This window comes from Simochromis diagramma, unplaced genomic scaffold (genome assembly GCF_900408965.1).
Source record: "Simochromis diagramma unplaced genomic scaffold, fSimDia1.1 OVJJ01000107.1, whole genome shotgun sequence".
NCBI classification, from domain to species: domain Eukaryota; kingdom Metazoa; phylum Chordata; class Actinopteri; order Cichliformes; family Cichlidae; genus Simochromis; species Simochromis diagramma.
In genome coordinates, this window is record NW_024387209.1 from 2,448,757 (window position 1) to 2,463,857 (window position 15,101).

Genomic DNA, 15,101 nt, shown 5'->3' on the forward strand with positions numbered 1-15,101 from the left:
GGAGGAAGCTCAGCTGCTCAATCTGGTTGTCCTCGAGCAGTTCCTGGAGGGGTTGCCGGAGGCTACGGCTCACTGGGTCCGCTGCCACCGCCCGGTGACTCTGACAGCGGTGGTCACGCTGGCGGAGGACCATCTAGCAGCGGTCCCAGGACTTGCACGGGAGGAGCCACGGCAGAACAGCCGGGGCCCGTCATAGCGGCTGCCCGGGGTGGCAGGTTGGAGGGGGGATGGCGGCCGCGGCGGAAAGGAACACAAGGTGGAGCTCTAGAAACCCATTCCTACCGCTGCTTCCAGCTGGGACTCCAGCAGCGGCTGGTGCTGCCCTGGAGCCACGAGGAGCTGCACAGACGCCGGGGCCGGAGTGCTGGAAGTGCGGGTGGCCAGGGCATCTGCGCCGGGAGTGTCTGCTTATGGAGGTCAGGCAGGTGTTCCTGGTCGCTGGGACTCCAGCACCCGCCCCGGTTCAGGAGGGACATACCACATACCGGTAAGGTGTCAAGGGTGTATAAGCCATGCCTTGGTCGACACGGGCTGCACGGAGACCCTGGTGCACCAGAGCCTGGTTCGTCCCGGGGCATTGTTGGAAGCAGAGTGGGTGGAGGTGAGATGTGTGCACGGGGATATTCACAAGAATCCGGTAGCGTCGCTGCTGCTAAAATTTAGGGGCAAAACGCATAGGTTAAATCCGGCGGTTAGCCGTCAGGTCATCTCCCGGGTCGGTATTCCGAAAGAAATACTGACTAACCAGGGCACATCGTTCATGTCTCGCACTTTGAGCTGTAAGAATTACTGGGCGTTAAATCTATTCGGACTAGCATCTACCATCCTCAGACTGATGGGCTGGGCTCAGTGGGCTCGTTAATATTTTAATCAAACTTTGAATTCTAATTTAACACAAAAACAAACACTGTAAACAAATCCACAGAACAAAAGCAGAACCAAACTCAGTAGCCAAACAGTATGTCCTCAGTGCAGGTTAACATTCAGAAAAATCAAATGCCTCAGCTTTGATAGGCTGATGCGGTTCCTCCTCTTAGTTAGTGTTGTGAAATCTGTTTATGTTGTCCTAGTAAGGCTACCATGGGGGCAGCCACTAGAGGTCGCTAGAATACTGGTGTGTATATGTTTTTCAGAAATTGATGTAGCCACGTACACTGCTGCTACAATTCAATAAAAGCGGTTCATGCTTGAGAACCCTGCGTCTTATTGCCTCCGATCATGACAGTATCTGCTTCTTCTTTTAACTGCAGTCAGATGCTGCTTCATTTATGGGTGTCAGTCATATTTTGCAACGCACTCACACTCTCCTCCTCACTGCTGTCTACCATGGCATTCACTCACTGAGGGGTAGTGATGTGAGGAGCGATCCTGAAATATCTATATTTCCATTACCAGCCTTTCATGTTGCAGGATCAATTCCCATATGAAAATATCAATATCCAATTTGATTAAACTTTTTAATTTGTAACTTTTTTATTTTTAATCGTAAATATGACATACAGACAAAAGCAAACTCGCCAGTTAGCAGGATAGTCAGTAATACACTATTAATAGGAACTACAATCGCCTCTCATTTATGTGTGTGCTATGCTCTGCAAGAGTGCGAGCCAATGAGAAATCCGAGGCACAAAACATTAGACCACAAAACACGCAATCTTGACTTTGTTCGCAGATCATAACTGAGTTTACGTTCAGCATAGACATTATGTTGTGTGCGATGTATTTGGGAAGACGGTTAAATACTGTGGAAACACAACACAACACACTTGTGGTCACTTTATATCACATATATCAGTATATTGACAGGATAGACTGCTACTCCTTCACGTCCTTTCAAGAGTTCTGTCCCCTGGTAGCCTGCTGAAGTAGTATCTGTCAAATGGGGTTATAAAAGTTGTCAGTTTGGTGCTGTCCATATAAAGTGGTATTGGCCAGAACCTGCTTGCAGCATCTAACAGAAAAAATACTTTGGCACCTGCAAGTTTAGGCAAAATGTCATCAAAAGTTGGTAAAACATATTTTTCTTTTTATGGTGCCTTATTCAGCTCTTACAAATCAACACGGATTCTGATCTGTTTCTTGTTTCCAACAGAAATTTATCGGAGCACATCACTCAGTTGGCTCTGGAATTGGTTGAATCACACCACAGTTTGCCAAATGATCCAGTTCTTTCTTCACTTTTGGTAACATGGATACTGACATTATCCTTGCAGTCATCACACTGTAAGGAAGTGCACGCTCTCGGAGTGTGATCCTGATGGGTTTGATTTCAACCTCCCCTCACAGATTTGTTCTGAAGCTCCTATTTCTTCCATGAGTTTCATCAGGCCCATGGTAGCTGCAACATTGTGACTTAAGAGGTGAATGCCTTGTGAAGCTTTATTCATGTTGACTTTAAACCTCATTCTTTTCTCCTTCCTCATTGTGGTGACTATAAAATAAACTACCTACACAGTTCAGTTTGCTTCCAGGGCTGTATAACTGCTTCACTGGTTTTTTATTTCTTAGTTTTGGCTTACAGGCAAGTTTATCAGATGCTGTCTGTTGGTATAACACTATCAATCTCTGAGTCAATCTTAAAGATTATTTGAGAACCTTGTATTAGTAGTTTTACAGTCCATCCCTTTGTAGAATCTTCCACATCTGTGATTCCTCGTAGAAAGTAGGTCGCATTACTTTCACTTTCTTGTGTGGTGCAAACACTTTATTGACCACACGGGAGCGACTAGCAAACGCGAAATGGCCCAGCTTTTTACAGCTACCACGTTTCACATTTCTGCCCTGACGTTTATCGTTCTTTGGATGTACTCAACTATATCTTGTACATTTGTGACATTTATTCACATTTTGGTACTGTTTCACTTTGACTCCTGTGTTCTGTGCTTTGTTTGCATGGCTTTTACTGTGCTTCTGCTTGTCCCTGTGTAGCTGGGTTTTGTAAGCAACTTAACTTAGGTTTGCACAAGCACTAGCCCCTCGCTGTCTCACAAGCTCCACTGTTTTATTGAGGGTTAAATCAGGCATCTTTTTCAGCTTGTCTGATATCTTTTTGTTGAGTATTCCAATGACCAATCATTCAAGGGTATTTTCTTCTTTAACACAGCCAAAATTACAGGTGTCTGCTAACACATGGGGTGTTCTTATGTATTTCTCTGTGGTTTCCCCCAACCTTTGAATGTGCTGATGAAAACAAGCTCTTTCATGTATTGTGTTCACTTTGGGGATGAAATAGTTGTCTCATGCTCACCTTCATCTTCCCCTTCTTCAAATGTGAGGGTCTTTAACACTTGTTCTGCTTCTTTCCCGAGTGAATATAGCAGTGTAGCGACCCGGACATCGCCTTCCACTAGGCTGAGCTTCGTAGCAACACAGGCCACTGCTTCAGCCTTGAGAAATCAAAGGCTTCGGCAGATGGGAATTTCACCATCTTCAGATGTCCTCTGACATCATGTAGTGTTATGCTGAGTCAAGGATATGATATACAGTACTGTGCAAAAGTTTTAGGCAGGTGTGGAAAAAAGTCTGTAAACAAAGAATGCTTTCAGAAATATAAATCATTGTTTATTGGCCCCAAATGTGTTCTGCAGCAGGACAACGGCCCCAAACATACATCCAAAATCATTAAGAACTATCTTCAGCTTAAAGAAGAACAAGTAGTAGTGGAAGTGATGGTATGGCCCCCACAGAGCCCTGATCTCAACATCATCTAGTGTGTTTGGGATTACATGAAGAGACAGAAGGATTAGTTCTCCAGCTGAGTTCCTTAAAATATGTGTGCAAGTGTACCTAGAAGAGCTGATGCTGTGCTGAAGGCAAAGGGTGGTCACACCAAATATTGATTTGATTTAGATTTCTCTTGTGTTCATGCAATGCATTTTGTTGATTGATAAAAATAAATGATTAACACTTCAATTTTTGAAAGCATTCTTTGTTTACAGCATTTTTTCGACACTTGGCTAAAACTTTTGCACAGCACCGTAAATCTGGTTTAGTTGAAGCTTCCTTTGATGTCATCATAACACCTTACATTACATATGCATATGATCAACCTATCTCTCTAAGTCATCCAAGATGCTGCAGCAAGAGTACTGACAGGGACTAGAAAGAGAGCATATTTCCCCTGTATTGGCTTCCCTTCATTGGCTCCCTGTTAAATCCAAAAATTAATTCAAAAGCCTGCACCTCACATACAAGGTCTTAAATAATCAGGCCCCATCTTATCTTAATGACCTATAGTACAACTCTAGCACTTTGTTCTCACACATCAGACATACTTGCTGTTCCTAGAGTATTTAAAAGTAGAATGGGAGGCAGGTCCTTCAGTTTTCAGGCCAGCTTCTATGGAACCAGCTTCTAGTTGGGATTTGGGAGACAGACACTATCTTTACTTTTAAGATTAGGCTTAAAACTTTCCTTTTTGCTCAATCATATAGTTAAGGCTGGATCAGGTGACCCTGAATCCTCCCTTAGTAATGCTGCAACAGGTGTAGGCTGCTGGGGATTCCCATGATGCATTGAGCATTTCTTCTTCAGTCACCTTTCTTACTCACTATGTGCTAATAAACCTCTGCATTTAATCATATGTTATTAATTTCTGGCTCTCTTCCACGGCATGTCTTTTATCCTGTCTTCCTTCTCTCACCCCAACCAGTCACAGCAGATGGCCGCCCCTCTCTGAGCCTGGTTCTGCTGGAGATTTTTTCCTGTTAAAAGGGAGTTTTTCCTTCCCACTGACCCCTTATGAGTCATGCTCATAAGGGGTCATATGATTGTTGGGTTTTTTCTCTCTATGTATTATTGTATGGTCTGCCTTATAGTTTAAAGCGCCTTAAGGCGACTGTTGTTGTGATTTGGCACCTGTATAAATAAAACTGAACTGAACTTAATATAAGAATTGTGTATGTTGTCTCACTTCAACATCCCTGGTATATCCGTCACTTACAAGAACATCACTTACATCATATGTTTGGTTTGAATTAATGATCCAGGATCTATTACCTGACTGCTTCATGGATTGTTATTAATATTTTAGGGGGAGCAGCAAATAAATGTAGTCTGATCAGTGCCGCTATTAAATCAACTCTCATTTCATCCCTTTAAAAAATGTGAAAACACACTGGTTTCAGCAGCGTTACAGTCATATTTCCTGCAGTAGACTCACACAAGCCTGCTCTCTCAAAGCTAAATGTGAGCTCATATGTTGTGGTGACAGTCGTAAATCAATGATATCATAATACTTTAGTATTGCATAGAACTGAATGGAACTGCATAGTATACATCACATATCAGATGACTAACACTGGGTTACACTGTCAGCAATTATTAGTAGTAGTTTTTAAAAAGATGTTCGAACAGCAGGAACGAAACCTGAACAGCAGAAAAAGAATCAGATCATGTGGAAATATTGTATTACTAAAGTTTTACAGAATAACAGATGAACAGGATTATTATTTAGCTCTGGTCTGTTGTGGATTCTATTATGACATATATATCTCTACACACTAGACATGTAATCATAGTTACTCTCATAAAATGTGTGTAATCATGTATACTCATATATATACTGTGCATACTCACAATAAAGTGTTTATAGTGGAGTCACTGTGTTAAGCATTTAACTTGCATGCTCACATCACATGGCCCATTTATTTAGGTTAAATATATCTACCATTATATTAAGAAAATTTTTTGCTATTTGTTCTCTGAACACATGCAGATTAATACTGTTTAAAATTGTAACAATGAGGATCAGTAAGAAACCTTTGATAGTGTTATGGCCAACTGTTACTGGTCCAACAAAAGGTTAATTCAGTTTGACACTGCTAAAGTATGCACATAGGACCCTGTAAAGGCTGTAAAGCAAATGACTGTGGCCCTTTCTGGGGCTGTAAGATAAAAGCGTATGGCCCCTTAAACGGGTGCAAGACAAAAGCATACAGCTCTGTGAATGACTGTAAAGCCAAAGCAGGCAACTCTTTAAATGACTGTAAAGCAGAAGTACAGCCCTTTCAATATCTCTATAAGTAAATAACCTGGCCTTTGCAGGGCATGCACCTGGGACTCTGGTTCTCGTCTCAAACACCAGAAGGCGAAGAAGTAAACCCTTACTCAGCATGGATAGCACTTTATGTCTGGCATGCGCACCCAACAAAATTGTTGAATGGATTTACTGATTAACAGCCTTTCTGCAGACTTTTAGACTCACTTTGGCCATAAAACTGACAAAAGAACCCAATGCAATGATGGCTGAAATGCTGGTTTGCAAGAAGTTATGGTGTAGGGTTGTTTATATCATAAGTGGAAGATGAAAAGAAAAACAAAGTATGAAAGGGTACCCAATGATGGGAGGGGGGAATCACTATCCCTATATAACATGAGTCTGATATGCATTGAGTAGCTTTTCTCTGCTGCTTCTTTCCTGTCTGTCTTTTGTGTGTGTTTTCTTTTTGTGTTTTAAGGCTCTGCACCCCAGAGTTGCTTCACTTTTCGTTTGCTTGCTTTTTATGTGTTATTTCTGCTTTTAAATGTACTGTTCTGCTGTTCATATGACAATGTTTAATAAACTCTGTTCTAAGAATTCTACTCTTTTCCAGAGAATCATTATGAGTCTGGATTCTTGGATCTGAAAAGCTTGACCTCCACAGCGTTGGTGGGATAAGGTTATCGTATTGGCTTCAAAATTTGTGACCTGACAGATCCTTCAATGTGTCAGAACATTAAACTCCTCCGGACCAGAAACCAGTGCCTATTGAAAAATCATATCTCTTGAAAACAGCATCACCATCCCTGTAAGATCCCTCAGTCTGCAGATGACAGGAAACAGTTTTAGGTCGAAGTGTCAAATCTTTTTTAGCTCACAGGCTACAAACAGCCAGTCAACAAGTTCAATCTGGAAATGTTCACCTGAGCCACAACCAAGATTTTTAAAAAGCTGAAACCAGGAGCCCAAAGTAAAAGACACGCCTTTATTTATCTTCCTTGAAATAGTAGAAAGTCTTATTTAAAGATCAGTCATGTCACAAAACAGATGAAGGACAACCTGAGATGAACCGGATGAACAGTATATCTTAGTTTTTACACATCTTAGTGTGCTGCCATTACATGTTCATTACAGTTTAAAACGACAGTATTTTTATGTCATCGTGATTCAGACTGCTCATTGAGATCTAGATATATCAAAATCTTTCCAAACATTTTCACTCTAAAAGGAATAGCGATCAATTTTATTGAAAATTGGATGAATTACAGAATGCCACACCATGCAGCTTTCTCTGCTGAGCATCAGTGAGACAATTTTCAAGCATTTTCATAGTTCTATCAGCTTTGTGGTGGGAGTGTGGACAGACTGATGGTGCAGTGGACTCAGCACAGTGCCAGGAGGCTGGCAGAGCAACCAGTGCTGTTTGGTTCGTCTTGCACTTGCTAGTTCAGTAGCCAGCTGGGACCGAAGGGAGGGCTGTGCCAGAAATAAGTCAGCTAGAAAGCTGCACAAAGCAACCTGAACAAGAGAATGCTGTAAATAAATGTCATGAGCCCTGTAACAATGTGTATGTGTCGGGGACTTTGTGTCACAATGGTGCCTAAAACTCAGTTGTAGGATGACAGATCCATGACCAGTGCAGCCAGTAGAAGTACTGGACGATGCTGGTGGAGCTAGCCGCCATGCTCCGGGAGCTGGGGGTGGTGCATCAAGATCAGTTCAACTGGCTATGGGACCAGGCTGAGCACCAGATAAGCTGCTTCACTCAGCTACAGTGGTGATGATGCTTCACCGGATGGATGCTTCTGCTGTTGGGGCTAGCCTAGGCAACCGACCTCAATCTGCCCAAAGTGGTGATGGCCCATCTTGAGGATGTCAACCAGGCGATAATGGACCACCCGGACCTTGTGCCCAAGGACTAATGCTGATGCTTCCAGGGGGTTGGATGGGGTTGGAGGATAACCACATTACATGCGCCAGGTGGTTGAGTGATGCAGTGGCCAGATGGCTACAGTCACACAAAGTGGAAGGGCTTCTGAATCTGATTGTCTTTAAGTGGTTTGTGGGGGGGCTCCCAGCAGGGACGCAACAGTGGGTCCGCTGCCACCAGTCAGTGAGCCTTGATGTTGCTGTGCCACAGGCTGAGAAACACCCATCAGCTTGGCCGACCCATCAGTCGGTTCTGGCCTTGAGGAGGCTGCTCCTGCTCCACAGGCTGGCAACAGCAAGCCTTTAATAGGTGTCCTGTGTCACCAGCCCCCTTTTGGTTACTTTGACTTCAAGGGAAATTATTTCATGTCACTACAACAATTCAAACATCAACCTTGATTTTAGCCTAAACAGTGCTGCATAAAAAGCAATCTTGTTCATATAAATGTCACATAAAAAGTTGGGTGATCAGATATGAACATGTACATGGACCCCCCAATGTTCAGGAAGCTACACTCTGTGAGCAATCAGCTGCGGCCAACTTCCCAAAAGAGAGTAACATTTCTTAGCACTTCACAGAGTTTTATATGAGAGCGTGCATCTATTGGACTGGTTAAAACTGGTGGAGAGAAGCTGCTTGTATTGCAGGAATTGCTAAGAAGTGGTCATGACTGATATCAGGTGCCAGTTATCGTGTCTGCAACTGGCCATCTAACATTCTTTTAAATTTATGTGTGCACGTTTCTAAGTAGTGCAGGTGATTGAAGCAAAAATTAACAATCAGGGATATTTGTCTTTAAACACTGAAAGAAGAGAAAAGGAGAGTTTGAGAGAAAGACAGATTGGACTTTTTGGGTAAACAGTATAAGCAGTTTAACAAAAAAATGAAATACAGGTCAGGTTATTAGCTTGTTCTGCAAAGTCTAACCATATAACCTGGTCTCCAACAGCAGGTGCAGTTTGCGCAGTTCTGTTTTTAGGACTTCTTCTCTATGTTGGCTTAAATGATGAGATTAACCTGATTTTGATCTGATTTCCTCATGGAGAAAGATCGGACTGACTGATTGACAGGACAGATGATCAGAGGTGCAGAGTTATCATCATCATTAACACCAGGACAGAAGAATGGGTAGAGTTTCCCGGTGAAGGAGCAGCCAGTAAAGGAATAGATAAGAGCTGCATGATCTGCATCAAAAAAGGAGACCAGACCCTCCTCATAATCCACAAACACCCCGACCTTGTCAGGATAAGACTGAAGAGGGAGACGGACTTCAGGATCCTCAAAAGCTACACAAATGTTTTCATATACTCCTACAGTCCAGTAACCTTTCTCAGGGACTCGGTGTGATTTTTTTCTTCCTGTTGACTGACTCTCTGACCACTCCTAAAGCCCATTCGGTCTTCCCTTTAACCAGAACTTCAAAGTAAGATCTGCCTGAAGAGAAACTCTGCTTTCCGGAAACAGCAATCTCTTCAGAAAATCTCTCTGGGTTGTCTGGACATTTCTTCTTATCACCACAGTGTACTTGTTTTCCATCATCAGACAGGATGAGTTTAGGATGTGCTGTATCAGGATCAAGAGTCACATCCACTGCATACTGCTGGACCCTCTTCAGCTCAGCCTCAAACAGCTTCTTCATGTCTTTACTGAGTGTCTCCTTCAGCTGATCCACAACTCTCACCACAGTCCCCTCATATGATGGTGGATGGATACTGACCTCTCTCCAGTCCTTGGTGGTTGGAGCAGCTTGGAGAGAGGAGAAGCTTTGGAGGAGGTGGAGGTGATCTTTAGAGCGTGAGAGCTGCTCCACCTCAGAGCTTCTCTTCATCAGCTCAGAGATTTCCTGTTCCAGATCTTTGATGAAACCTTCAGCCTGTTTCTTTGTTGTTTCCTGTTTGTCTTCTATCTCCTTTATGAGCTTGCTCAAACGTCTCCTGAGACTCTTGCTCAGAGCAGTAAAGACCCGAACACCTTTTGCTTTCTCTCTGTCAACAGCATCTTTACTCATCTTCTCTGACTTTTTGATCTTTCGAATCTTCAGTAGTCTGTTTGTGATCATCTGTTGAATTTCAGCCTCAGTCTTCCCCAGTTCTGCCTTCTTTCCTTCATATTCTTCTCTCATAGGAACAGACTCATGAGTCCTGTGGTCTATGACAGAGCAGAGCATGCAAACACATGTCTGATCAGTCTTACAGAACAGCTCCAGAGGTTTATTGTGCTTCATACACATCCTGCCTTCCAGGTTCTCCTCCGGATCGATCAGCTGATGTCTTTTCAGACCTTTCATTGTCAGATGAGGCTCCAGGTGAGTCTGACAGAAGGAGGCCAGACACACCAGGCAGGACTTCAGAGCCTTCAGTTTGGTTCCAGTGCAGATGTCACAGGGAACTTCTCCTGGTTTGGCAGCTTGTTGCTCTGAGCTGCTGCTGCTGGTGGATTTCTGCTGAGTTTCAAGTCTGAACTGAGAAACCATGTCAGAGATGAAATTGTTGGTGTGCAGCTCAGTTTTTGTGTAGAACACATTTTTACACAAAGGACACTGACACTTCTCACTGATATCCCAGTGTTGACTGATGCAGTTTTTGCAGAAGTTGTGTCCACATGGTGTGGAGACTGGATCAGTGAAGACATCCCAACAGATGGAGCACAGAAACTGATCTTCAGATAGAAGACAGCTGGCAGCAGACATGTCTGCACTCTGAGTGAGAAAGAAGAGAAACTGATTTTATTTCAAATTCACTTTTAATTATGTTTAAATTGTGTTTTTTTCTTCTTTCCTGTCACAAATCTCTTGTTCACCTTGTGAATGTTCGGTTGCATAAGGTTAGTGTATGTAATCCCTGTGAGCAAAAAGTTCACACTACAGAGTTGTCTACACACTGAGTTTCACATATTTTTCTCTACTTGGGACAAATGCAGCCACAAGAGGGTCACAAGCCAGTCCCCTCCTAGTGCTGACCTCAAGCCTGGATAAAGGAAGAAGGGAGGGGGAAGGCATGTTTGAGCCATAGTGTTTCACAGTGTTTCACAGGATTTATACAGGAAAATAATGACTATTAACAAGGTTGCCCAAACTTTTGCATCCCACTGTAGCATTTTTAGTGGATATCACTTATCTGATTTTTCCATACGTGCTCTTTCCTGCTGTCTGAAAATCAGATAAGTGATCTCCACTCCTCTATCTATATATGATCCCCCTGCACTAAAAACTTTTTGTTCTTATTTCCATGCCCCTCCCTTTTTCAGTTAATTTACTTCTCATTAGTACAAAATGATCTGCCAGGCCAGGGGAGCCACCACCCTCCGCAAACCGCAGCCTCAAGTCATGCTCAAGTTATCTGCCAGTATCTGTTAGAAATGCTGTCAAACCTCATGAGGATGTGGTCCAAGCTAGTGAATTGGAACTAATGTGACTGTGATGAGATCAAAGATTTTAACTGTAAACTTCTTTGTCTCAAGTCCAACACATGTAGTCTGATGAGTGCCGCTATAAAGTCAACTCTCATTTCAACCTTTTGAAACAACAACCGAAGAACAAAACACATTTGTTATTTCAGCCTCTGTGCAGAGCTGAAGTTCAACATCTGGAAAGAAAAAGCTGCACCGCTGACCTTTGTAGGTAATTTTGATGTCTCTAATTCAATAAGAATATTTCTAGTATCTTTCTATGAATCTCCTCATGCTCTGAATCCAGTCATTCCCCTCTAAGTGGTTAACGACAGTTTGTACTCTGAATCGGCGCTGCTAAGGGACTTAATGAACGTCACACCAGTCTCCCCTCATCCTGTTTACAGGTTATAAAATGAGGGGGATCAACAGTTGCCCTTTAAAACAGTGTGATCATGGACATCTGTACTTACCAGTGTTGAACAGAAGCTCTGCTGTGCTGCTGAGAAAGGTTGGATGAGCACAGTTTGATGCACTTTTGAAGAGAAACTCGCTTTAAGTTTCACTTTTAGATTCTTTCAGATGCTGCTCCACCTCTTCCTTCTGCCGGCTCAGTGGCAACTTTTGCTATGAATATTTATCAGGATACATTCAAATGTGGTCTGACTAAGTTGAGTCTCCACCTCTTTCTGCAGTTCCTGCAGGTACTTATGGACCTGTGTGCATGTGTGTTACATTTCAGTCACATGGAGCAGGCTTTTTGGAAAAGCTGAAGGGAAATCTTTGTGCTGATATTTTCTGTTTGGTTTGAATTCTGAAATGCTGTTCTGTCTTAATCTGCATTTTTTATTTCCCCAAATCTGTACAACATCTGTTGAAGAGCACAAAGTTAGTCAGACCATTGTGACACATTACACCTGAAATTGCATTTTTTAAACGTCCACCTTTGTGTAACTAATGCTCCAGATATGAGAAGACTAAAGCCACACAGACAATGTTCCCTCTAATTTTTCATGTGTCTGAGCGAACACACAAACTCCCTGAGCGGTCCCTTGGACCACTGTGAGCGACATCAGACAAGTGCACTGTGGGCACACCAGCATTGAATCCATCCAAGTTACATGGTTTATTAAAATAATCAAATTACAGCATTTACATTTATGTTAGACTACTTTTAATTAACTGCTTTAGCCCACTTACAATGAAAATGTAAAACAAAAATGTAGTCATTGACCTGTGTAGTATGTTAACACTATTGGAAGTAAAAGTAACTTGAACTCAAATTTTGAAAACACAACTTTCGTCTTTTTTCTTTTTTTTTTTTTATAAAGCTCTGACTTGTATTACGAGTCTGAGTCTGTGGTCTGGGAAAGAGTCCTGTAACTCTGTCTGCAAAATACAGTATATAATGATGTTGGGCAATTAATTATATAGTTACTTCTTCAAAAAAGTACCTCAGTTTGGCAAACAACAAAGTTTTTTGCAGCCAATTTTTTTTAAATGCAGCCAAGGCGTTTTTAAATAAACATTTCAAACTATTTACAGCGCAATCAGCTGTTCTGCATCAAATCTGATGCCACACAAATCATTTGTGCCACTCCAAAAATAATTTCTGTCCACATAAAGGAGAACAACAGGCTGATACCTGCAGGCCTGACAACAGGAGATGTATCACTCCTGTAACACCTGTAACATTCAGCAGTCGCCTCATTGTTCTGACACACACAATAAAACTATTGACTACACTACACACTAACTACATAAGATTTGCGCTATGTCGCAAATCTCTCACATCTCAAAACACCGCCGTCACTCCTAAAACTTCCCCCCGTTTCTTAACAACTTGCCATATCATTTTTTGATTGGTCGACATGGTACTTTTTTCGACCAATAGGAAAAGGTGGGGTGTTTTTGGTTTTGTTTTTGCTCACAGGCAGAGAGCGCTTTCGAGCGTTTTTTCTTATAGAACGTTTCTTCCCGCAGTAAATATAAACAACGATAGTATTCAGGAAGAAAACCAAACATTGCATATATTTTTATCATAACTCTGGTTTTACGTGGCCTATCAATACAATTTAAAAACTGGTATAAAGTCCACACTTTTCCCGTCAATTGTTCCGTCTGTCCTGCTCACATCTCCAATGGTTGTACATGTTGTCATTAACGTGGCTTCACTCCACATCAGCCACGTCGCTTTGCTCGCTAAAACACCGGTGTCGGCACATAAGGACGTTGTCATAGCCTGTCTACGACGTTAATTAGCTGCTATATACGAATGTGAATCGCATTATTGGCTGGACTGTGGGATAAGGTGGCATCGTTCTAATCCCATACTGGAGCAGCCAGTCACTCACTGACTAACACTGCAAAACAGAATTGTTGAAATGTTAATTTCAATTCAGGTTAGATTTTTTTTTGTGCGCAACGCAGATTTTCTGTGCGCAGAGACCGTGCCAGCAGTGCGCAATTGCGCACGCGTGCAGCTTAGAGGGAACATTGCACACAGAGCATCCTGGCAGATAAGCAGCGCCATGTGGAGAACGCTCAAGACACCCACACAAGTGGCGAGCACCAGGAAAGAGGTAGTAGCAGGATTCAGACCTTTGTTTTGGTCCTTGAGAGTGTCAGAACATCATTAAAAGTGTTTAAAAGCAGCTGAAACAGTGATGAGACAAACAAAGACTATCTTGCACACTTATGGAAAAACAGCAAAACAATTTTTTATGATGGAATCAAAGAAAGTGAGTCGCCTGCTGTTTAATATGAAGCCTCAACTCAAGTATATGCAAATATTGAATCTGGGGAAAAAAAAATCCCACCACAAAGAGTTAATAAACATTAAAAGAAAAGCAAAATAAATCATTTTATAAACAACATTCACGAAACAATCAATTTAGTTGTCATGGTCCTGGGTCATGCGACCCAGTGTTTTTAAGTTTTCTTATGTTTTGATATTCATTCAGTCTCATTCAGTATTCCAAGCTCATTTCTATGTTGCCTTGGTTGTCTTGTTATAGTTTATTAACAGATTCCCCTTGTGTCTTCCTTCCCTGTGTTTAAGTTCCCCTCGCCCCTCATGTGTTTCTTTACTGCGTGGTTCATGTTATCAAGTTCATGTCATGTCTGCGTCTCGTCATGTTTCCTGTGTTATTTTGAAAGTCTTGATTCATCGTGCTTAGTGTGCTGGCATCAAACACTCCACAATTCTCATGTTTGCCTCAGTGAAGTGCACTGAGGGATCTGTGTTCTCGTATAGCAGGCTAAGTTTGTCATCAGAAAATCTGAAAATAAAGTTATTTGAGTTACAATCATTTGTTTGTTAATTTTTCTTTCAATCATGGAAACAATATACAAATTTTATTTAGCAAAGAAAAGAAAAGAAAAATGCTATACAAACTGAAGCAAAATAGATTTCACTATTGCTTCACCTGTTCTGATTCAGTTACATATTTACAAGGAGTGGGAAGAAGTGTACACTTAAATATAAAGATTATAAAGAGTAAACAGGACTAGTGAGCTAACACAGCCATAAGGCACACCAGTGCTGATGGAGCACATATTTTTCACCCTAAAATTCTGAGTTCTGTCTGTTAAAGAGAATTAAAAGCATTTAATAATAAGTGGAGAGGGAGAGATCTGACTTGGGTTCTGTAAAAGGAGATGATGCTGTAACACATTAAAAGCAGAGCTAAAATCAACATACAACATACGGGTGGAGTCTTTGGGATTTCCCCAGCGCTTCAGAATTCAGTTTCTCTGATGGTATCATTTCTGTACCAACGGTCCCCCACTAACATGCACTCC

At 42.0% G+C, this 15,101-nt stretch overlaps 1 long non-coding RNA gene and 1 pseudogene across 1 annotated transcript; both read right to left on the bottom strand.

Annotated features, from left to right (window-relative positions):
- Positions 1–4,466: 4,466 nt before the first annotated feature.
- On the bottom strand, positions 4,467–11,902 carry LOC120746377. The gene is made up of 3 exons (XR_005698839.1): positions 11,892–11,902; positions 8,893–8,899; positions 4,467–4,635 (listed from the first exon to the last, which is right to left on the bottom strand). It is a non-coding gene; the product is annotated as an uncharacterized LOC120746377 (long non-coding RNA).
- Positions 6,952–11,839, bottom strand: LOC120746376 (annotated as a pseudogene).
- Positions 11,903–15,101: the final 3,199 nt, after the last annotated feature.